The sequence below is a fragment of the Anopheles stephensi genome, chromosome 3, assembly GCF_013141755.1.
Source record: "Anopheles stephensi strain Indian chromosome 3, UCI_ANSTEP_V1.0, whole genome shotgun sequence".
NCBI lineage: Eukaryota > Metazoa > Arthropoda > Insecta > Diptera > Culicidae > Anopheles > Anopheles stephensi.
The window spans coordinates 52,827,286-52,850,105 of NC_050203.1; the positions used below are offsets into that span (position 1 = coordinate 52,827,286).

Sequence of the window (22,820 nt, forward strand, 5' to 3'; positions counted from 1 at the left end):
GGAGCGGTCCTATACTAACGCCAGGGGTTTGTGTTGACGTTGTCGGTTGGGATCGGCACAAGGAGGAGGTATGAAGCGGACGCAGAGGAGTAGTACTTTTTGCACGGTCAGGGTTTTCGCTTCATCCGCTTCAACCGGGCGACACAGTTCGCGGTCGTCACATGATGTATGATGTGAGAGACAACAACAAAAAAGTTCAACTCAAAACGTGTGGCGGCGCTTCTGTGTGCTACAATAAATATGCTAAACAGAGTGTCACCCAGTGCCCACAAGCGTGTGTGTGTGTGGGAGCCCACACACCCGGTGCCCTTTATCGTCGCCTGGAGTAAAACATCCACCGGACTTTTGCAAAACGCGTTTGAACTACCCGAACCACCTAATGCCACTTTACCGTCACTTGCGGGTTGACGAAAAAAGGAAGGTGTGAGACCTCCAGCACTGGAGACTTTGACATCAGAACACACACACACACACACACACAAAGATGCAGAAATAAATGTGAAGGAAAAAATTGGCCAATATAAGGTCCCAACTCTTTTTTTTTCTGCAACATAACTCAAATCAGTTCAATTATTTCTTCACTGGCAAAGTCGATGAGAGAGAGAGAGAGAGAGACGACTTTTCGATGGGATCGTGAACAGTTTTTAAAAACGACCACACCTCCTAACCGATGGGTGACGATGGGTTTGGTCGGCGCAGTCAAACTTCGGGTGTGGAATATTAATGCTAGCAGCGCCGGGCATGTGGATGGTGCCAGGGTTGTCATCGAAAATTCATAGTGCGCGCCAGCACGCGATTTCTTCGCCGGGGGATGTGCTGATGAATTTTTAGATCTGCTACTACTTACTGCTCACTGTGCCACACATACTGGCGCCGTTGGAGACATCGCTTTCGGGCCGGGACAGAATTGTTGAGTGATGATGCAATTCGGTGTTTGATTTAAAGCTCTGGCAGCGATTGCTTACCGATTCGAAGGCCTAAGGTTCGATTTATTACTCGATAGAATAAGGTTCTCTCCCCACGAAAACAGCAGCATCCCGGCTTAAGCGCGTTGCATAAGCACGGAAATGGAATGGTTCTGCTGGTCGGCAGTCGGCAAAATATCTCCACCATTACTCACCTGCAAAGAGAAAAATAGAGAGAAACTCATGAATATTCTGACGAGATTAATGCGATCGTCTAGTGGCTAAGCGGGCCAAACCCGCCAACCCTCTAACGCTCCCGGTAAGGATCAACATGCCCAGAACGCTTCCACATCGGCGTTGGCGTTCGAGGGTGTACTTGGAGCCCAATTTTGTGCCACAAACGGGGCAAGGGAAACATTCACTTTTCGCTCAGGGTTTCAACGGTGGTGAAGGGAACCGCCACTAGCAGCAGCGCACAGGAAGCGCTACCATAAGCTTCTTGTGCCGCTAGATGAGAACTAGAAAAGAACGCCAAACCCATCGACAGGGAACGGGTGGGTGGGTGAGCTCTGGTAATTCGAGCAGGAGGCCTGGCTCGTTTTGCAAAAGCTCAACAATAACAAAAAAGAGAAGAAAACTAACTCACGGATTATCCCGCACCACAGTCACGACGGTGTGTCTTTTCTGGCTACGTTTTGATTGCCCTAGCCGGGCCGGGATCGTGATGGTTTGTGGAGCGAAGTTGAAAGGTAGACGAAATAAACTGTAGCAATATGAACTCATGCACTGCGTGATCTGCACCCCGTCAGTGAAATAAGGGCAGCACCAGATCAACGCTTCAGCAGAGGTGAATCAACGATGAAGAAAAGTGGAGGAGAAAAAAAACTCCCGGCCCGTCAGATCTGAATGTCAGATTGGGCATGGAAGTTCATCGGTAAAGTGAATTCCATTCTGCAAACCAAACAGGCGGAAAATCGAACGATCGCTGCAACAACCGGAGATAGTTTAGTGTGAGAAGAATTTAGGAAGCAAAAGAGGGGCGGGGGGAGTCCGTCACCTTTCTTTTGTGTGCGCAACATCGCTGCTCGTTGCAATCAACACGCCAGTGGTAATGAACTTGAGTATGTTAATAATATTTCCTCTTTGTGCTGCGCGCTAACCACACACACCAGCAGCTTAAGCTGTGTGGAAGAAGTCGAGCCGTGGATGAAGAGGCTGAAAACAAACGGTTCGACACAAACGCCCGGAACGGAATGCAAACGTCACGGCAGTGCACACGGCAATCGATGCAACACATGCAGTGTTCCCTCCTTATTTCATCTCTCGCTCTCCAGGCAGTGCCACCTCAAACCATACCTCCCCTAGAGAGGAAACGAGCAAAACACGTTGTTGAATTGTTTGTTTGACCGCTGTTGTAGCTGTTGTTGTTTGTGTCCGGCACTGTGCACTTTCTTTCCGAACGTGTGTATGATTTGCGGCGTACGTACGGTGCCGTACATTCCCCCACGAGACGTGGAGGAGAAAGAAGCCAGGCCGGATCGGGAGGGCACAGTGAAGGGAGATATAAACACACGCTTATTTACAACTGTCGCCCGGCCGTTTCCGGCACGCCCGGTTGTGTGACGGCGACTGCGAGCTTAGATGGCGCGGTGGCTTATTTGGCAAGACGGAAAGTGAATTTACGTTACGTTGCGCTCGTTCGATGTGCAAGAGAAATGAGAAAGTGCAATATTTGTCGATGTCATTTGCACTGTTGCACTTTTAATTGGCCGTGATGTGTTCTGCTAGCTGCAACTGCTGCGATCACGTGTTGTTTACGTTCGTTGCCTAACCCAGTGGACAGTTCTTTGTTTACATCGTAGTAGCCATTCAAAACCACTTGTTTGTGGATTAAAAATCCAATGTTCCTTTTTTCACTGTTTGTTTACCGTGTTAACCTAATTTTTTGGGGGAACGGATCTCCCCAAGCCAACTGCAATCAGCTGTCATCAAACACACTCGGAAGGATGGTAAGCACAAAGCACAGCGGGACACACTTTTTCCTTCCAAATTTTCTAGCCATCACGTTTTTTTGTACGTTTTAGGCCACCGTACTTCACGGCCCCAAATCGTCCCGGGCGGACGAAGGTGCGTAAGCAAGGGAGATTCAAACACCAGTAGCTAAAGTAAGTAATGTAAGCTTCCAATAGCAGTAGCCGGCAAACAGACTATCGTGATCAAGGCGCAGCTTACAGATACCTGCCAGAGCAGGTGACATGCCTCGTAACCGACCGACGATAATTTCCTATCAGGTGGATTCAAATCAAATTAATCTTCAACTACATTCGGTTCGTCGGAGCCTGCCCTGTTGGGGCTAAGTCAGCAATGGGGGAAAATCTACCACCGCCAACCTCCGGAACTGATGTTATTCGTCACCATGGTCCTCACCTCCGTCCCATGCCCTTCGGGAGAGCCGTTGGGGGGGAAGAAAATAGATTCGGTGAAAGGGAGTCGCTATTCAGCTCAGCGATGGGGGGGAGCACAACAGATCAACCGACCGTGTAGACTCGCCCAACGCCTGCTTTTCTTGGGCACGGATGACAGACCGGGGCAAAAAGGAGCCGTTGCGTGGCGTCGCACACCCAAGTGTAGCGGCAGCATCCAGTAGCAACGGTTTTCTAAATACTTTTTATCTTAATCTGCCCAATGATTAATGGTACTACCACCCCTACGGTAACGGTTGATTGTCTGGGGCGATAGAAGAATGTCCACGGTGAGACGCGTGCTGCTGCAAACGAGCACGGTGGGTGACGTTTCCGTTTCGTTAGCCGATAGCAAGTGCCGAACGGGGCGCGAAATGCTTTCGAATTTCACTCGAACAGGAAAAAGCGTAGATGAGCTACCGGCGTATTGCGACGGACGCAGAAGTCGGTAATAACCGGTGCAGATATCCACAAGAATGGATGTGTAGCAAGTGTGGCGAGTAGCTAATTTGTGATAAAGTAACCGCAGTCGTGGAGGTCGGGCTGGCTTGGGCGTACATCGGGACGTTATTGTTTATCGTCTGGATTCAGACAAATTCATTTCCAGCTGGGATGGAAGATTGAATTTCGCACCCCACTTCCCGTCCCGCTCCGTTTTCCTCCGGCTGGCAGGTGAATCTCAACGGAACGATCACGCAATCGGCACTGAAATGTGTAAACACTGTATCCAACAGCCCGCCCCACCCAACCGCTACGTTCTTTTTGCAGTGCAAACAGATGTTTGCCAGACCCCGGGGTGTGTGTGTGTGTGTGTGTGTGTGTGTTTTTTTTTCTTTCGCTACTGCTGAACTGAAAATCGAAACCGAAACCGATTCCATATTCCATAGCACCATATGATACACTCAGCGTATCAAGCGTACGTTGCGTAAACATTGCACCTTTTGTGTGAACTTTGTGTGTAAAGGCAGATCGGCCGTCCGCCAGTGAGCATGTGGCCGCACCGGCCCGATCATTAAAATATTTTCGCCCCTGGAATGTGAAGCGGAATTTGTGCCGTCTAGATGCTTTTTTTTTTGTGGTGCGCTCGCGCATTCTTCGGTTTATTATTCCCCGACCGGGAATCGAACGCTCTCTGTCCGAACAACCAGCGTTGCGTTGCGTGGTTTGAAGATTAATTTCGAACGTATCCAAGGTGAGAGAATAATGGGCCGAATGATAATTGCGCTAATGCGCAATGAGCAGCACTGATCGGCAAGGAAAACAAAATCAGCCGTCGATACAGCGGCGCACGTAAACCGCCGGACGCGGAGAGCGTATTCCCGCGCGATTTGCAAATGTAGGTAATGGAATGCAATTTTTGATCGGCATCTTGGTGGAACCAGGGAACCAGGGAACCGCACCACCACCGCATAAATGAAGATCGTTTAGTCTGTCCCGTATCAGCTCTGTCGCCTTTCACGGTGAATTTGTGATTTTAAGCGCTTGCTCATTTCGAGCGCATTAAGCACACGCGCGCAATTAGATGCATCAGGGCATGGGGGGCAGGGGGGGGGGGGGATAAAATTAGCTACACTTTCTGCAGCTTTGCAGTTGGAAACGGACGGACAGGTTTCCAAAGCTCCGCCGCTGAAATGGGATCAATTAATACGTTAATGGTAAGCAATCAATTGGCAATGGAGATGATAAGCGTCTTTTGCTGGGCAAGATGTGATCGTACCGCTGTCGATGAGCAATGTGCACTCGTGGTTGATTGTAATTAATTCTGCTTCAGCACGCAGCGGCTGAACGAGGCAGCGGGGCAAAGAAAGGAGGGAGCATCGAGGTGTGTATGACTCCTTTATGACAGCTTTGCACATGAACGTCTCAATCGGGCTGGAAAACCAGAAAGAAGCTTAATTGCACTTTCGCAGTGTGTGTGTGTGGTTGTGTGAATGTGGTTTGTGCGGCGTACAAGGAATGTGGAACGTTTAGCGCGTCGCCTTGGTCACAGATTTAGACAGTTTGCTCAGCGAGAAACACGACGCAAATCCGCTTTTAAATTTCAAACCAGAAGATGCCACGTCGTCGTTGGAAGGATTTTGTTTAGAGCTAATTGGCTTCAAACTCCGTTGTGCGAAACGGGGCAGAACGGCAAAACATTGGAACGGTCGGAAGAGAACAAAAATTATGCTAAATTCTTGCACCATTTCGGCAACAACAACAACAGCACGGGACATTGACTTTTGCCGTGTTGCTGATTTGCTTTGGGAAAAAGAAAAAAAAAGATTCGAGTGTGAAAATTATTCAAATAGGCACCGATCGTACCACAGAATGGCACCTCAATCATTTTCCTTCGCTGGCCATTTCACCTTCATCAGCACGGGCGTTTGAAGAACGAGCAAGCACGAAAAAAAAAAAACGGCGGCTGCATAAAAATCTCGCCATAAGGAGAACAACTGTATAATTACAGTCCCAGAGGCCCAGACGAAGAACACAGTATTCGGTGTTGTGTGTAGAAAAAATCAAGAACAACCGGCCGAAAACAAAACAAATCGCACGCTGGGCAAATAAACCTTGGGCACCACACCGTTTCCATCCTGTCGGGTTTTCGTCCACCTTCCCGGGTCGTAAATTTTGTGATTAGCATTTCTAATTAAAATGGTATATTATTTTAAGGTAGACTTTACTCCTCCCCTCTCGCTCGTGAGGTTCCCCGTACAAATCGCGGCCTTAATAACAATGATCGTAAAATGTAACATAGTTCAGCAAAACGGGAATGGATTATTTCACCCCATCCCGGTCGACCCGTGGATCACCACGGGTCCGGGCGCTGTAAAGCGGAGACTGGTTGTGAAATTATTTTTTGAAGATGTCGTCGCCCGCTGGATGAATGGCATGAATAAATACATAAGAAATTCCATCGAACGCCCGCGCTCGTCAAAAACCAACAAACCTGTGTTGCATACGTCTGTGATAGTGGGGAAGGTTTTCTCTCGACTTGTTAATAAGTTAATCTCTACTCCCGGTTGGAGTTGGCTGTGCCGTTGAACGGGCAACCGGGTAAGACTATAAATTGCACACGGGCCGGGAAGGAATTAATGACAGGACGATTGACCGTTGCCTGCCGCGCAGTTTGCGATACCCTACGCCAGCATTCCATTCATTCAACGCGGACGGTTGATGATGATGTTTGATGAGGATGAGTCTGCGGGCGCATGGTAAAGGAGCAGGCTTTTTTCTACCATAAATCGTACCACACCCACGCAGACAAACCGTGATGGGATCCACCATTCCGGTCGAGAACGCCCACGACACTGCCCAAACTCGGCAGCTCATCAGCAATTAACGCTCATTAAGGTGTGCGTTGTTTTGCGCACAAGACAACCGTGTACCGGTCAAAATTTCATCACCAAGAGAATAAGGATAGAGAGAGAGAGAGAGACAGAGAGAGAGAGAGAACCATCCAAACCCTCAGGTGCTAGGCCACTGAGATGAGATGTAAGGCTCTGCCTTTCTGCCATTTTTGGACAGTGCCGATTTGTGGAGGCGTTTCGTGTGGGTTTTCGTTCGGGTTTGAATGGCAATGGTTTTGCATTTATCATCCAAACCGGGTCCGGATCGCCGGAGCTTGCATAGGTAATGAATCGCCGTTTGGCAGGTGGGTGGACGGATGGTATGCGAACCTTCGCTGCCTTCGTGTGGTTAAGCGTTGGCGGTGTGGATTGCCCCGTTGGCATTCCATCTGCGTCGTTGGGATCAAGGATCAAGTGGAATTAGGAGCAGTGGAATGCAGCATTCATTCGCTTTGCCTTGAGGCTTTTTTTATTAATCTGTTTGTAGAAACATCCTTTTAAAAATTGTGCTCAAGTGAATCCCGGCCGTAAATCAACAGGCGTACACTTCAGCTCAGCACCGAGTGACTGATGCGCTGGTGGAAGCGACAAACGTGCGCGCGTGTGCGATGATTAATCGGTGGCGTGTCGCGATCGTGATAGATTTGTGGAAATTGATTACGTGCCGATTCCTCATCACCGGAACGGAAGTAGGATGATGCGTGCTCTGCACTGTCGGCCGCACCGTTGAGCTACATTCGACGCTAACGCCGTACGTGACCATGATGGGGTTCTCCTGCCCCGTGGTGATCGATAGACTGAGCAGAAATATGATTTGTTCCCAATAGGTTAGTTTTCTTCATCGAGTTGAGGTCCCTTTTTTTCGCTGCACATTCCAGGCCACTCACACGTCACGAACAATTTTTTTTTTTCTCTTACGTATAAAACCACCACCACCGTTTGGATCGTTTGTCATCGGGTGGTGAAAATGCGCAGGATTTCGTATAGTTAGCTTTGCCTTCCTTAGTCCAGCACGGTACGACGAGTTAATTAATTAATTTATGCGTGTTTTGCTCGATGTTCGCCAAACATAATTAGCGGCAAAGGAAAAGGTAAAGCGCAGGGAGGGGAAAGAAGGAGCGGTATGGGAGCAGGAACACCGGGGACAGTTTTGCGTGAGAAAGTAACTCAATCGTGCGTACCTTCAGCAGATTTGTGTGTGTGTTTTTTTGTTGTTGCTGGTTTGGAGCCACGAGACTGATGGAAGAGGTTCAATGAAAGAGTCGTGGGCTTTTTTTTTGTAATTCGTGGGCTGCCATTGCTTCATTTCATTTATCCCTGGTGCAGCGTCGATTAAGCGTTGGAATGGTTGGAATTGAGGCGTGAGAATGCTCTTGACGTGACAACGGTATTAAGGCGCCAGCGAGCAGCGTGATCGCGAAAGCTGGAGAATGGACCGAAGCGAGCCGAGGGGTTTACGAGAAGATGATATGGCATCAGGACCGGACAGGAGTGGACATTTCGTACGACCGGTTGCTCGCTTGTGATGCGGTTTTGTTTGTGAGGGACCCAATTATGATGATCTCCCGGGGAGATAAGGATCGATTTTTATATGCCAAATTTATGTTCAAGCTTTAGTCGTAGTAATTTAAGCTCGAAGGCTTAATTTAAACTTGCGCATGCTTGCTCGGTGCAGTTTTGCTCCAGGTTTCCAAATGGTTTCCAGGAAGAAAAAAGGCTGAAAGATGTCACTGAACTTTGCTGATTGGCGAAAGGCTTTCGCATTGATAACCCAAATACTTGCTGGGACGGGCGAACGATCTTTTCATCTTCACCAGGTCATCCCTTTCCGAGATTCCAACGACGGCATTCATCTTATCAGATAATTGGACGGTACATAACTCCGCTTATCTTAATACACGAATTCGAGTTCGAGTGTTTTTGAGTTGGCGATATCCTGCTAGTGAGGGTATTTCCCGCTTCTTCTAGCCCGAAATCTGCCGTATTGGGGCCTTAGCAGTGAAATTGGATAACGCCATATCTCCTCGTTTGGTGGCGCTGAAATTTCTAACCCATTTTTACGGTGAAATAGCATTCATTCCACGGGAAGATTATCATCGGCGGCAGTGTGCAAAACCGAACGAAAACCCACCAATGTACACACATTGGAGCTGGCCTGACTAAGCACCGCGATGACTTCCGGTGCCGGTGGGTTTTGGAACAAGCTCGTAATACGTTTTTACCACTAAAAAAACACAAAAAAGAAGTTTGGAATCCGGTTCCATTGGCCGGCGCTACCATCGGTTTGAGGATTGGCTCATCAGAAACAACCGCTGGTTCCTGAAGAAGGGAACAACGTGTTCGCCATCCATCCGGCAGTGTCATTGATCGCCGTACCGTTCAGGAGACACATTCCACGGAATAGGAAATGATAGCGATAAAAATCGAAAGCCAACGACTTGGCGTTGAACTCTTCTGCTCGAAAGCCAAATGGGAAGAGGATGAGAAATAGAGAAACCCGCACCCAGGGAAGGAAGGTACCACCATTGGCTTTTGGATGGCGCAAAGGCCTCTACACCGTTCCTCTGCAGCGCGTAGAGTCAAAGGACGTCGTCGTCGTCGTCGTCATCGAGTCGTGAGCAGGGCTTTCTGGTATGCGCAAAGCCCGCAATGATGAAATGGAGATAGTCACCTAACCCGTCGCGACCACCAACCAACTCGCTGCGCTTCCATGACGATCCGTTGGTACAAGCATACCTTTCCGGTCGCTCACATTTCTGGTTTTGGATTTTTGGATTCGCTTTCGTATTTCGCTGTGTGCAAAATGTGCGTGTGCGGTGTACCCTTCGTAGTCGCAGCTGTTTGTGGCGTAGCCATCGGGGAACTCGTTAGTGCTGGATAAGTGGATCACTCCGTGACAGAACTAGTGCGAGTGGCGATCCACTAATGCTTTGTGAGCGCCCTTGGCTTACAGATCGTTTTGCCTTTTCTAAATGCACTCGCACATAGCTTTTGGGATTTGCCCATGGAAGGCATTTGTCATAGATGACAATTTTGGAGTTTGAACAGTCCATTTCAGTGCTCCCTCATAGTAGCTGATCGGAACAAGTGATTCAAGGCAAGTGACCCAAGCCAAGTCACACCAGTTTCCAGAGATAAACGATAAGACTTGTACGTGGTGTCCATTGAACTTTATGAGTTGAAGAATCTATACACTTGGTGCTATGGGAGAGAGAAGCCTATGAAATGTTATTATCCATAAAGTACTGTTTCAAACAGGCAGCTATCTTAAGTTTATATCTCGCACGGGATGGTTAAATGGGGAACGATCATTGCCTTTGGCATGTCTGAAAAGAAACCCTCCTGCCACGCTGGTATCGGATCGGATCGGTGAATTCTTGGTCATCACATTCCTTTCCCCGAAAGCATTTCGTAATAGTGCACACAACCACCCGGTCCGGTGTACACACATATTCACACGGTCAATGGACAGACGGTGGGCACCACCGTGGTTAAAAGGGCAAAACTCATTGCGCAAATACTACATACCCGGGGTTTACCGTCCATCGCTGTGCCAAACGAAGCCAAGTAACAGGGGGAAACGCGCTGACATGACGCTTTGCGTTAAGAAGGTAGGAATGGAAGAGAAGCCATAGGGGGGGGGGGGGGGTGGAACGGGAGGGAAAGGAAAAGGACGAAGTTGCGGTCATGCAAAACCTCGAGACGGGTGAAAGAATTTTTATGGCCCAATCACGCGACCATGCCTCGCCACGCCGGTTGATAAAGTGTGGCCGAGGCGAGCCTTTAGCGACCAACCAACCTATAAGGTACGTAAGGTTGGCTCGAAAGGCAGGCAAGAGGGTATGATTAAAGCTTTTTTTTTCCTTCGCTTCTCTTCATCACCCAACTCGTGCTCTGGGGCCGATGACGCTAAGGGTTAGCGAATGGAATCGCGAATGCATAGCGGTACCGAAGAAGGGAGCGAATTTATCGCCAAAGCAAACAGAGCTGCGCGTTAGAGAAAACCCAACCCTTTAGAAACCCACCAAAGATGAAAAGGTCATCCGATGCAGAAGGAGAAAAGAATGTCCCACAGAAGGCATTGCCTTCTGGCATTCCACAAATATTTGGCTTTGCTTAGGAACGAGTCGAATGGGGAGAGGGTGACGCCTTCCTTGAGCGACTCGCTGTCAGGGAGCTCGATTGCGTTATCGGGGCTAGATAGCTGGAGGAATGTATTGCATCTGAAGCATATATCGGAGAGGGTTGCGTCGTGTGCGATATCTAATCGTTTGCTTGCATTACGTTGAACGAGAGCACGAGCATAATATCGTTTGATGCGTGTAGACGGCTTTGTAGGGACGAAGGAAGATACGGACATTGGTTGGTGTCGTGACCAGGATCAAAGGACTCAAAACAAAATTTGTTGCGACGTGTAGCAGATCGGACTACACAAACTACCATCCATGCCAAGTCCCCAGAACGGTAGCTCGGTGATGTTCATGATAACATTTACCTCCGCTTAACCTCGTGGCAGTAAACTTCCCCGAGGCGGCTAATCGAAGCCATGGGATAAGCGGCAACACTCTCGAGCAAAACCCAGGCAAAGCTGTGCGTCTGCTGTCTCTACACTCCGTGTGTGTGTATGTGCGAGAGCGTGTGCGCGAGCGCCTCGGTAGAGCCCATTTCGATTGGTACGGGCGTCGCTGCTCGAGTGCTGGCGGCCACATTCCACAGCCAACGACGGACGTGTCCTCCGTTCGCGCACCCATCATTAGCCCGCCCCGGTCGCCGGCTGTGTGTCTCGAGGGCCTTACGAATGCCGTTTCACCTGTCGCCATCTGCAAAGGCGCGCGCAACCCCTCTGCGCGCCACACGATCGAATCGAACGATCGAGAAGTGGTGCGAGCGAGTGAGCGACAGATCGCTTCCATCGCTTCCTGTACCAACCTGCTCCTGCCACCCCCCCCCCCCCACCCTCTTATCACACCTTCTCCACGCGGGAATCATTTATTATTCGTCCACCTCTCAAAGAGACACACACACACACGCGCGTGCAGGCGCTCGCGTTCCGTAAAACGCGCCATCTGTCGCGAGCTAATTTATCGTTGGCGCCATGATTTGGAAAAATGAGACCAACATTAATCGGTCGATCGGTCGGATGGCTTCGCAACAGCAGAAAGGGGTGGAATGTGTGTGTGTGTGTGTGTGTGTGTCGGCGCGCAAAAAAAGGGGTGGAAAAAACGCATAAGCTGGACCGATAAGAGCCCAACTAACGAAGCACCCCACACAGCACTGTCAGTTTTGGAGAGGTAAAGTAGGTGCAGCACCACGGCGGTTTGTGTCCTCACCTGTGCCTCCCACTTCAACCCACCTCCCAAGAGTCATCAGTCTGAAGAGGGGCGACACATGTGTTTTTTAATTAAAAATTTTAATGCCGATAAAGCCTCCCCCCAATAGGATTTTCATCCTATCGGCGTGTACACAATCACCACCCGGGCCAACGGGCAGCTCAGCCTGTACACAACGATTGCTTTAAAAACAGATCTTCGATCTTCCGACATCCGAGTCCGCATCGTGTGCGTGAATGTGGCATCCAAAACATGTTTCGTTGTTGTTATTGGGATGACGATCTGTTTTATTTTGGTTAAATAAACAGAGCAATAAAATTAAGCATGTTTTTCGTTTTTTGGGATGAGAAGACAAAATCCTGTTTCCTTTCGGAACGATATCAGGATCGCTTGTTTGCGACGCAATGGAAACGAACTCATAATTGCGTTTCGGCGACGGTTGCTGTCGGCGACCGAGAAACAACAGCAATTTTAATTAACAGAGAAAAAAGAATAATTTTTATTTTCACTCTTTTGCTTGAGAGTCTTTTGAATTTTTTTACTTCATTCGTCCACAATGAAGCTGGTAGATTGGTGTATTTCTCATGCATACAGACGGTCGTCTATTTGATTTTGTGCTTTCGAAGGGAGCCCTTTTATGATTTTCTGTACAGGTGTACTCCCCGTTGCGGGGAGTTCGATAGTTTAAAGCGCATGTAATAAAAGCCTTTTCCCCGCTCTGTTTCATTTCCTGCCATTTCTTGCCACGACGATCGTGGTGATCGATTCGGCAAACGGGAATAGAATAAATTAAAATTTTATCATTAAAATATTCGCCTTGCTGATTTGCTGATGGTCGGTCGGTGGGACGACCAGCAGTGGGTTGGTTAATTAAAATCTTTAAAGACAAACCAAGATCACCCGGACAGATCGTTCGACCCGTTTCGCCCATGGATGTCCACACACACACACACAAAGGTCTCGTTTGAGAGCCGTGGGAAAAAAGGAACGATGAACGATCATCCGGTGAAGTACACACGTACGTACTGGAGGCGGCGTACATACCTTCATGGGCTGGCTCCGTTCAACGGAGCTGACATGCTTCTAGCCGCTTATCTACATTTCTTATCCGCAATATATGCTAATACTCGCTTCGGCGCTTGGTAGAAAAGCTAGACGCACCGTGCATGCAGAACTCTGTATCTCTACCCGGAGCCGTGCGTACAATGGCAAAGGCTTTACTTGTCGCCGGTTGTTTTGTTCGGCGAGAAAAGAATTGTGATTAGCATGGCGCGAACAGGAAGTCGTTTCGACACATGTTTTCGGGTACCGGCATGCTTTACGATCGTTCACTTCCTTCCTTTTCTCGCTCGCGGGGGGGGGGGGGGGGGGGGAGACTCGTTAAGTGGGCCGCCTCTTTTGTGCCGCTGCCGACCGGTGGAATTTTAAGGATGAACACACTTTCCACTAAACACACGGCGCATCGGTATAGTGCACACGCCCCGCGGACGGAGTTGTTTTGGTGGGGAAAAGGTGTTCAAATAGAGCAAATAGACAGGTTGGTGCGTGCGTGTGTGTGTGTGTGCGTGTGTTTGTATGACCATTGGCAACTTCGAGTGGTTCAACGTGCTGGTCCAGCTAATCATAGGGACGCACCCAGCAAACACACCGATGATTAGCCGCAGTGTCGCAGGATGTGTTGCGAAATCGATGCCACCCAGGCCTATACGTGCCACAGCACATCGAACGTTCAAGTGGAAGGTGTATGTGTGTGTGTGTGCACCGGTCAGTTCAAAACAATGAAGATCGTGATGGAATTTCCTGACACATTCATCACAGGTGACGAATTACTACGTAGTTGCGAGAGCCATTGAGCCGGAACATGACCATACTTTTAATTGATCAACCATAGGGGTAAAACCCACCACGATGGTGTCCTTCGGATAACGTTAAGGAGGATAGTAGCTTAAGGTTGTTGCTGCAAGCGATCGTTTAGCAAAACTTGTTTGGCACACGGAGTTGATTATCATTTTCACAGAATTCTTCAGCAAAATCTCCCCCAAAAAGGACTGATTCATTTGGCTTTCGTTGGAAAGATTTGACGAGTTGATATTCACCGCAAAACAAAGCTTCATCAAATCTGGACAGCATTAAGCGTCCACACCATATTCTAACCCCTGGTCCCAGCTAATGAACGGGTGGAGAAAGATAACGAAGCAACTGCGCTTAGCAAAAAGGGAGGAATACAAGGGGAAAAAACAGTCCTCCAGAAGTTTCACTGCCTGTCAGTTTTGCGGTTACTGTGGGTCCTGCAGGCTACTACAGGAAGCCACAGGTTGCCTTTATTCCATTCCTCTCTCTCTCTCTCTCTCCCTCTGCCTGAGACATTCGAATGCGTTGAGTCGTGGTTTTTTCCAACGCTTCTGCTGGCCGCTTTTTTGCTGCTGCTGTGGTCACTTTTGCTGCTGCTGTGGTCACTTTTGCTGCTGGGCACATGCACAAAAAAACTCCGGTGGTTCATTATTCATTTCGCTTCCACCGATTCCTCGGTTCGACTTCTGGTTAATTCTAGGGGTCCTTCAGACGGCTCGAGTCATAATATAAAAAGCACTTCCCCAAAAAAAAAAGCATCCCCTCAGGATAGCGTCCCGATGTGTCCCGGTGTGTATGGGAAGCGGAGAAAAGAAACTAACCAAGGGACTGGCAGAGACACAGGCACAGGTTGTTTGGGGATGGTTAAAAAGGGGTAAAATTTTATTAATTTTACCTCACACAACCACCACCGGCCGAAACGGAATGCCGGACAAGTTGCGTGTTGCGCAACAAACATCCAACAAGAGGTTTGCGGAGGGTTTCGTGGTGCAGAGAGGTTTTTTTGAAAAATATTCTGACAGTTTCCGGGCTGACGACGAGAGCCGGTTGCGATTGCATGCGTGCCTTGCCGCGTTCCCATTCTTTGCCACATTCTGTTTTCTGTTCGATTTAGAATCGTCTTGCCGGAGTGTTGTGTAATTCCCCCTTATCTTTATTCGTTGCTTTTACCATCTTCCCGATTGTGTGTGTCAGAGAGAGTCGGTTGGAGTACATTTTGTGGAGTCTGGAGCTACTTACGGAGGCACACCCGTGTGAGAGAGAGAGACAGTCCAACTCCTTTTCCAGAAGCTATCAAAAATTGGTGGAAACCATCGTGCAGAAGGTCTAGAGCACCGGGAAACCGCAAGGGATCGGAGAATGACGTATAATGGCGGTTTAAACGGTGTAATTTTGAAATCGGAATGAATTAGTGTCAAACAATTATCAAAAAACAACGATGTTGAAGAATGAAAAACGAAATCATGAATCGAGGGCAACGATGTTATGGTTTAGGGAATTAGGGAAGCTTCCTAGAAGCGCATGCCCTGCTCTGGATGGAGGGAGTTTCGATTCTAAAACCACCCGAGCAAACGGTTCCCATTCAAGTGGTTTGATGGCGTGGCGAATGATTGATAGCCGTAATTATTATCCGCCAGGGTTTTCCTCGAGAGTGAGGTTTGGAATCCGTGCTGACGGAGATGATTGCATTCTCCAGTGGATGTGTGATCCACACAGGGCTCATGTGTACCAGCCAGTCTACTAACTACCTGACGTTTACGACCGAGAGCAGCGAGTGGGCAATAAAATAAAATAAAACACTCACTCACTACACGTATCGTAAATTCTTCGATAACACCCTTCAGCTGGTTTTACGATTTCCTGATTGCACCCAATCAACCCGGGGTGACGAATGACTTTTATTTTGCAATTATACTTCGGAATCGGACCAGAGCCAGCAGCTGTAGCTGCCATAGTAGCAGCCACATTGGCTTTCGTGTTCGATCACCTCGCTCATGCTGGCCCGTGCCTTCGGACGGCTTATCAAAAAATCAACTTAAACTTCAAGAACGCGCCGTAGAATGTAACAATTCTCAGACGTTGAAAGTCGGGAAAATAAATAACCCGATTAAATAAATAGTAGCAGCAAAAATAAGAAGGCCTCAAAAGTTTGCAAAGCTGCAAAAGTTAACTGCGCTCCTGACGTCAAACGGTCCGAAATGGTGTCACACCGGAGGAAATTTTAACCGCAAGCGACGATTTTTAGTTGATCCGGTCGCTTTCTTTTCGACCGAGGCGTCACGTTTTATTACAGCGCCTTGCGCCTATCGGACACACGTTAGCCACACAGCACACTGTGTCGAGATATTGGAGCGACGGCACGGTGCAAAATGCAAAAAAGAGAAGGAACATAAAATCGGTGTTCAAGTTTATGCTAATAATGGTCCCCCCCGACCGTGTGCCACACCGACACCCCGTTTTCGATCACCAGCTCGAACTTCACCAGCTGTGTATGCAACTGCAAAACTGCAGCTGGGTCGAATCGGTTTCGATTACGAAACAGCTCAGCCAGCGCGCCTCACCGGGGGCTGAGGCTGAGTGGATCCATAAAACCGTGCCCCACAACATTACTGTCCCCCAGTACACAAACCCAGCGTTGGTGGATGGTCAGCCTGGTGCCTGGTGGACATTTTAACGATAGATGAAGACAACTTACTTCTGCTGCAATTGACATGGGGGATCGTAAAGATGGGATTAGCTGCTCGGCCGTTGCATAAGGTATTCGGGGTGGCGGCCTTTGACCATTGACTGGACTTGAATTTAGTATGTTTGTGTGTGAGACTGTGTATATCACTAGAAGGATCATGTGACATTTCTGGCCATTTAGTATCGCCTTAGAAATGTCACCAGCAAACACACCCATGACGACGGGGGCCCTCGGGTTTGTTGCAATTCCCAAACTGATGGCGTATCTCGCGCGCGCAAAACCTGTGACACAGGCGAAAGGCAGCGAATGAGACGCACACCACCCCGTCAGCAAACGGCAGCGAATCGAACGAATTATGTGACATTGGAATTCCACCATACCAAGCATACCAAGGGACGGGTGCATGTGACGCGAGTACGAGAGCGAGTACGAGCGCGAGTACGAATGGCGCGAGTTCACGTTTCGGGCACCATCAAACTGAGCAGCAGCATACCACCAACACAGGCGCATTGTTGCTCGATCTGCACGCTCTCCGAGCACTGTACCGAGCACCCCTACCGATTGATGCTGGTCGCGAGCAGTGGAGTACGGATCGCGAGCTTTTGGATTGGAGTTGGTGTAATGGTGCGCGGTCGCGGGCAAAAAAAAAAACCGAATGCACTGCAAATGCGGAATCGAAGTTACCGCCGCAATAAACGTTCGTTCCTTGGCCGTGTTCCTTCCACAAACCACCCCGACCGGTTTTTTTGCCGCCACCCCCCCCCCTCCCCCCTTCTCCTGGCCGGTGTGCACCACCACCCAAGCCCCAAAAACGAAACAGAAAAAAAACGCACGCTCCATTGTGGCCTCTCGCACATAAGGTGATGCTGGTTATGTTCGCTCCACTAGCACAATCCGCCTCCCCTTGACGGTGGCTTCGTGCCCCGTGTCCAAGGTAATCGCCCCACAAGCTCGCTACTACGGAGCGGACGTATGAACCGAACGAACCAGTCCGGTCCGGTTTTCGACTCGCATGCCGAGCGAGCCTTGCCAGATATCCAGTTCTGCTTCCAGCAGGACCAACACGCTGCCGTACCAAGATCTTCTTGTGCTGCTCTACCCTCCGGGTGAGGCTCGGGTCTGGTTTTCCTTTTTTAGACCGTTTTTCCTCTCGTGCATAGCTCGTGAGCCGCGTACCTCGAGCGCTGGCCCCCAGAAAACCGCACCACCACCCGACCCGATGGTTGTTTTCGTGCCAAGCTACCACACGCCTTGGGCGTTCCTTGACGACCTCGTGGACATTTTAAGCGTCGTGGTAGTCGCATGATATTTTGGCTGCCGCGTGTTGGCATTGGGTTATATTTGCATCGTGAGGGACTATTTTTATGGCATGGCTGGACAGACACGGACCAGCACCAGAGAAGCATCTCATTATAGTGTGTGTTTTGGGGTGGAGAAGAAAAAGTCGACAAAGTGTCAGATGTCACTATTTTTATGAATAATTTAATTATTTTATCAACCTATTTGTGGTTTAGCGCTTCGTCTATAGTTACCAACATCCCAACAGTTAATCACCAACATCGGTTAGTCTGCGGCGTTTCATTTAATTGTAGCACACGACGTGGTATGAGGTCATAAGCATATGAGCCACAAAATCATGCATGCGGGCAGAATGCTTTAGCCGTGAATCATCGCTGAAACCCGGCCCTAGTTCTAGTGGCAAACGCGATTTACGTAAGCCCGATGAATAACGGCTCCACACAACTTCGTGGACCTCTCGGTTCCGTCATGCTTGGAGCGTCACAGAAATAGCGTCCAACCGAGAGGGAAATCCCAAACCACCGCTCGAAACACCAGCTGACCGTTGTGGCGAATATTTTTCGGTAGAGGATGCAATTATTACATAGCAGAATGTGTTTACCGGGCCCGAACGAATTTACTCTCCCGGGTGCTTCAAATTGCACCATCGAATCGCTCGCCGTTGATTCGATAATAAGCTGACCGATTAAGCGGATCAATGGAATGGCGGTGGCAGGGCACCGAGGCGTGCTGGGTGTCGACGGTGGCGTACGTTTCTATTTCGATACGTTTTTCGCATGACGCAGCTCGGTAGCGTCTGCTAGACCTTCTGGCTGACCCGATCCCCAACACGGACGGACCATTTACGGCACCAGAGAGAGAGAGAGCGGGAGGGAGGGAGCGAGAGGTATGAGCAAATAATATGCTAATTGCGCCGAGTCTGGGCCTCGCAGTCCTCGGACCGAACGTGTTGGGAAACGGTGTACGGGGTTTTGTTGTTTGGCTTCCTAAATCTGAATCCCCTTTCTTGTTGGGCCCCCTGTGTGTGTGTGTGTGTGTGCAGACATCATGGAAGCTTCAGTCATTATTTGCCAATAGTTTGGTACGCTCATCGTTTACGCTGATTCACTTGCGTTTTCTAGACAGACTGGATAGCGGAACTGTATGGAATGTAACACCCGGTATGCCACACACACACATACACACTGCCATCACCGGGTGATACCCTCTGGCCAACTAGACGGTATCTATTAGCTGAATGCTGATAAATTAACGATTTTATCACCGTTACGTTGCTGGTGCGTTTAGACGATGATTTCGTAACAGTGAGATCAGGCTTCAGCAATAGAGGCTGCTGACGGTACGGTGGATAGGTTTCAAGTTTATTCGGCGAGATTCAGCAGCCGTAGTTTTCTTAAGGCTGGGTCCACCGAAACACAAGAGGACTTAAAATTTTAGTCTTTTATATGGAAATAGCTCGATGATATAGCCAACACGGGTAGTAGTAATATCGGTTGACAGCTACCGAAAAGCTTTCACGGTCTAAATTGTTTAATCGCCGCCTACTCTAATCGGTGAAATCATTTCACATGCCGGTGATAACGACAGCGGTACGATGCGGCCCAGCCCACCGCGAGTCAGTCACACTGAGTCACAGACAAACAATGTCAAAAATGTGGCCCGTTTCGGTTCGCTTCAGCAGCTCGCGTAACCGACGACCGTGGTCGAGGGGGGGGGGGGGGGGGGGTGCATACATATGTGTGTTTGGTGCTTTGTTTCAACAAAAACACAATCCACCCCATGCTCCCCATAAATGGGTGTTTGTGTAGGTAAAGGCCCAACATATACTCGTGAATCACAGTATCGCTTGGCTCTTCCCAACCGTTTGCTGGCTGTGAGCAACTCGTTACGGAATGCGGTTTTTTACCGGTTTTTCGCTGTTTTGGTGAAGTGATTTTTGTTCACCTCTGATATCGCTCGTGTTTTTTTTTATTGTTTTTTTGGGTAGACCTCTTGTGCATCTTCATGCCTTGGAACGGGAAGATTTCTCCCGGGGGGGTTTTTGGTTTCGAGACTCTCATCTTTAAACCCAAGCAGGAGGACTTCGACGTTTGAGATCGTGTGTGTTAACTGGTTCCCAAAAAAAGGGTAACCCCTTCGACGAGGAACTTCTACTCACCATTGATGCTGGATAAAGATGACACTCGTGGAAGGAAACAATCTCGGAGTCGGACACGTGGACAACGCTTTGAATCGATTGAAGGATGTTTGCGTTCTGCGTTGTGTTGCGTTACAACGGCAGGCCAATATCACCAGCTCTCAGTGATTCGATCCACGGCAAGCCCGCTTGCCCTTAAGGTTTCCTCGGTTCAGGTTCAGGGAAACTGGCAAACACGACACAAGCCAACACCACAATGCCACAACTCTTTTTTCCCCTACGCGTAACTTAATTTCTGTACTGCTCACACTAGATTGCTTCACACTGACTTGCGGATCGCGATATCCGATTACGATATTATGACACACCACCGGGACATACGGACACTTGTTGCACTGTCGGATATCTTCCCTCTTACCGGTTTTTTTTTTGGTATTAAGGCACACTACCGGTCACCAGCACCGATCAACAAAAATTCACAATCACGCAAACAAAACTGCTATCGAATACGAACTAGCGAATATTCTGCCAACTCCTCGCTTTCCTCGATTGATAGTGGGATTGTGGGTTTTTTTTGTTGTTGCAACTTTTGCTTTGCACTTCTTCAGCGAGCTCCCAGAACAGAACAGAAACACACGCACGTACCGAGCTCCGGGCCCGGTTGATTTAATACTGCGCTCCGATTTTTCTTGTGCACACCTTTCCAGCTCGGGGGTTGTTTCTTGCCTTGTTGAACCACCTCACTTGCTTCGGGTTTCTTTGCTGCTCTTCTGCCCCGTGGTTCAAAGCGCACTGCCAGGGACCAGATGGGAGACGCGAACAAAATGTGCAGCAGCGAAGGAAATTTTCAACCACACTGCTGCTGCTGTTAATGCCTTTTCCTCTGATCTGCTTCCGCACACACTCACTCGCACTCGAGATCAATCGTGATCCGTAACCGGCAGCACTTGCTGCAACTGCAGACTGTTGTTGTTGTTGTTTTTTGCTTCGATGTTTCGCTTAGAAAGAATGCACCCGAATGGGTCGGAACACCGAAATCAGAGCCCTTGCCGAGCAGAAGGGCTGTTGTAGATGCACGCACGCGCGATCACACACATTCACACACAGCTTTACAGCTAGACAAAAAAAAAAACACGCACCAACACAGACGCACACCACGCAAACACGCGTCACAAATCGTCAGGAATGTTACAAAAAAAATTAAGGCACACAGCATGTGGTGTACTTACGGGCGGATAGACTTTGCTGGAGAACCGTTCCGCAGTAGCTTGTTTTGTTGTTCGTTCTAAGGTCGTTTCGTTTGATTTTGCTCTTTGCTTTTTCTGCTTTGCTGTATTTGGTTTCGTTTTGGATTTACATTTTTCTTTGCAGGATAACACACTTTTTAATACAAAAAACTCGCATTCACTGTGAGGTTAGCGGGTAAGATCACTGTTTCACTGTTGTTGGGCTCGACGTTAGCCCTTGCCTTTTGTTTCGTATTTGTGTTTTCTGGTCAACTTTACAGTTGGTACACCAATTTAGTGAGGCCAAACTCCGACACCATCAACAAAACCAGCCGACAAGCAAAACAACACAACACAGGAGCGTGCACACCGATCGATATTGTTCACTTGTTTAGTACAATTATTTTATTTGCTAATTGCATTTACTATTTCGTCTCACTTTGCACGTGTACTTTCCGAGTCACTGGCTCGTGCAGCTCACTCGCTCCACCAGCAGCCCCTTCTCGTGCGTGTGTGTGTGTGGATGTGGGGTTGTTTTCTTCTGCTTCTTCTTCGTGGTACGCACACGGGCGCACGGGCACGCAACACAAACGCTCTCGTTCAGCTCACGCAGCGGAAAACCTTTGCGGTCGAGTTTCTCCAGCGGATTGAAAGTGTTCGCGCTGGAAATATTTTCGTTAGGGTCCGAACCGACCGTCGCTACCCGTCACCACCCGTCCCAGCCCACCATCTACCCTGCTCCCTCGCTCCCTCGCCATAGCGTTTGCCACCACCAATACCGAAATCTTGATGCAAGCTGGTCCGTCGCCATTGCGCTGGAATGCCTGCACACATACACACACTCGCGCACCAACAATGGCTGCCGCAGTCGTGTGTATACCGTTGGCCGGTGAGAGAAGGTGCAGTAGGCAGCGTATACGGCGGGGTAGAGAAGCCTTGTGTAGTTTAAGGTATTACAGTGCGTCACACGCTAGACGCTTCACTGGAAGGCTTACCAATATATAAAAAAAATAGTTCAAGAATTTGGTGGCGAGTTTCGATGTAAAGATGGCGATCTTTTCATCGGTGCCATGCTTGATTTGCTCCACCATTTTAAAATTCCAGCATTCCGCGTGTAGTTCAGTTTGGTCAAGACTCGTGGCTGGTTGGAACGCACGTTTTGGAATCCGCTGGTGCTGCTGCTGCTGCTGCTGCCGCTGTTGATGAGGATCGCGTGGTTTGAGACTCATTTCGTGCTTCAGTGTGCGTGCCAACGTTGAAAAATGTATGCTGAATCTCTCGAAAAGCAATAAACAGTGGTGTCCCATCTCTTTCTGGCCAGCGGAAACTTTGCGGTGCCACCGTCCCGTTCTGCCCTTTTATGCTACCACCCGGGGCCCGCGCTCTGCCCTACCCTGCCTGGAATGTTTACTCCGCCGGGCCCCGGACACCCCGCGCATTCGTTCCATTCGATCGCTGTTCTCGGTTTGCCCGCTAGAGGATCGCACCGTCTCTGTTTCGCTGGTGGGATTTCTGTTTTGCGTGCTACTCGCTCGCTCCATCACCACCGAAGCACTGGAACAGCTCCTAACCGTCCCTTTTGGTTCACCCGA

General features: G+C 49.1%; 1 protein-coding gene across 1 annotated transcript in view; it reads right to left on the bottom strand.

Moving 5' to 3' along the window:
* The window catches only part of LOC118513277 (protein expanded), a 45,884-nt gene extending 23,931 nt beyond the window's left edge, over positions 1–21,953 (bottom strand). Inside the window, exon 1 of the mRNA XM_036058843.1 lies at positions 20,024–21,953. The gene's annotated coding sequence lies outside the window, so the exon portion shown is untranslated. The remainder of the gene's footprint in view (positions 1–20,023) is intronic.
* Positions 21,954–22,820: the final 867 nt, after the last annotated feature.